The sequence below is a fragment of the Papaver somniferum genome, chromosome 4 (genome assembly GCF_003573695.1).
Source record: "Papaver somniferum cultivar HN1 chromosome 4, ASM357369v1, whole genome shotgun sequence".
NCBI lineage: Eukaryota > Viridiplantae > Streptophyta > Magnoliopsida > Ranunculales > Papaveraceae > Papaver > Papaver somniferum.
The window spans coordinates 54,423,873-54,426,619 of NC_039361.1; positions in this window are offsets into that span (position 1 = coordinate 54,423,873).

Consider the following 2,747-nt stretch of genomic DNA (forward strand, 5'->3'; position numbering starts at 1 on the left):
TTTATAAAGCCTAATGTTACAGGATGATGTTTGATATGAAGCTCATAAAGATTAATATAATCGCTTTAAGTACGACTTGAGGGTTTACTGTTGAACCCCGAGATAGGTTCTGTGAAACTAAAAAAATTTCATATTGTTGATGCACTATAGCGTGGTAATACCTGAAGAACTCATATTGCATCTAGCTATTGGTGATTATATGTGAATTCATGAAGGATTTGAGTTTCTGAATCAGGCAGCCACCTAACCTTGTGAATTTCGCCAGATTTGAAATTTTATCATAATTACCACTTTAAATAAGAGACATTTGCAAACAATCCTTTATGTATCAATGTACTTGATACAAGATCGGAATTTGGATAAACTGATAATATCATCTTTGACTTCTTGAAAGGCCCATAACAGTGCCAGAATCCACGCTTGAACTATACTACGAGATCTCATTGAAATTGAAATATCTTCTCGAACTGAAGTCAAAGATGCTAGTATAAAACCTGAAGTTCGAGAAGTATGCTAGTATAAAACCTATCTAGAGTATCCAACTTTTAATATTTGATCCCTTAGATTGGAAGGTGATCTACCTGGTGACGTACGTAGACATATTGATTTTTGGTCCTAAAGTACCATGTAAGAATATAATTCACCCAATATCTTGTTATTTTAACTTTTGTTTTGCAGGTTATACTTTTTAAAGGTTACACATGATTACAGGGTAAATATGAGCTTGTACGAAGCCTTTCATTGGTATGTGTCAGAAGTTAAAGCAGCAAACTGAAAATGTTGTGCAATAGTTGGAGGATATGCGAGGTGTACAATAGTGGTTTTGCACCCGGCGTAATACTTGACAGTCAATCCTCCACGTACTACGAATAGTGAAGCAGTTTTCTGAGAGTTGTTTGATGTTTCCCCCACCAACCACTTTAAGAAAGTTATACTTCAGGGGAAGTAAACTTGTACAATCTTTCCTTGGACTTAAACACGTTGTATTGTTTTTCATACGCTAATGTATTGTCCCAAAGGGTTTTCCTTGTAAAGGTTTTAACGACGCAACATACGCGTGCATTCTACCATTATCGGGTGGCATTCGTCGTAATTTTTCTTTTAGTATGGTTTTTTCCCATATGGTTTACCAGAAGAGGTTTTTAACGAGGAAACATTAAAATCGACATCGTTATTATTAATTATCGCGATAAAGTGGTTTTGCTAGCGCAAGTATTCAAGTTTTGTCCCAATATATTTTCCTGACACAATTTAGTTCGCTAAATAAAAGCTTCATGGAGATGACCAACCTTATTTGGAGATTCAAGTTTTTCAAATTGTCCCACCAAACTTTTCTGACAAGATTTTTACGAGACAACAATTATTAGAATGGTGACCACCCAAGGAGGTACTGTGTATATACTAGATGTGTCTAGGCCACCACTTTTTCATAGAAGATAAACCAGGGAAATAAGCCTAGTCCGGCTAATATCTTAGCACTTACTAAGATTTGTATCATATTTATACGACACATGTACAAACATATGTCAAGTACATGCTCTCCCCCTTTGTATAAGTGAGCTTTAAGTAAAATCATCCCATCTATTTATTTGTTATTACTGTATCAAAATGAGAAAGGAAATAATATAAAGTGATTACAGTTCACATGTATCTCCTCTCGTCTATTTTTCTTGTGTTTATTTACGTTATGATTTATATTAGGAAATTAATTACCCTAGCTGCATTTTCTTTTTCTGATTTTATTTAATTTATGATCTATATTAGGAAATTGATTACCTTAGTTGTATTTGAATCATCTATATGAATCGACGGATACTTAACAATACAACATTTATAATCAAGTTGCAGAAAACCAAATCTAATTTGGTACACAATTCTCTAAAGAATGTTATTGGGCATGTCCATTTGATTTTTTAAATAAATTACAAATGATTCCACCATCACCCGATATAAGTTTCGCCCCTCGTATAACTTTTAAAATTAAATTAAGGGATGAGACTGAAATATCACGTACATACTCGTTAAAAGGTATGCACAACATCATACTCCAAGATATCTTTGAGTGATATTACTTACGTGGCAAATTTTCAAAATATAAATTTAAAATCTTCAACCCCGCCGATTGATGACACTCATAACTTAGTTTCAACTTCAAGGCTTTCCCAGGACCATATGAATGATATAAGTAGAGATTGTCATTATGTGTAAAACATGTCAAGAATTTACGAGATGAAAAATCACCGAACAAACAAGAAAAGTATTTTAGAACTATTTGGAAAAGAACAACCACTATGTTCCTCCATTTTCAATGAAGTAGACAATGCAACTCACATAATTTATTTATTTTTAAAATATCATTATTCAAGTTAATTGATGAGACAACAAACAAGTGACCCGCTTGCAATTAACAAAAACCAGAACCTAATGCAAGATATAATAGTACTACCTAATGTAATAGTACAATCTTTTCATGCTCTTTTTAAAGATGTTTATTTTTATAGTTCTAAAGTTGTAATTTGCTAATTTACTTTATAACCGCATGCTTGTAATGATATATCCCATATTGTGATTTAATGGATTAAAGTTAACTCTTCTTTTATGTTTTGATCTACTCCTTCGATCTGGTTACTACCTGTTGTTGAGGGAGATTAATAGCCTTTTTAAGGCCCTTCATTCAAAAATAGTATAACCTTTTTTTCGCCAAAAAAGTATGTGTGTGTGTGTGGGGGGGGGGGGGGGGGGGGGGG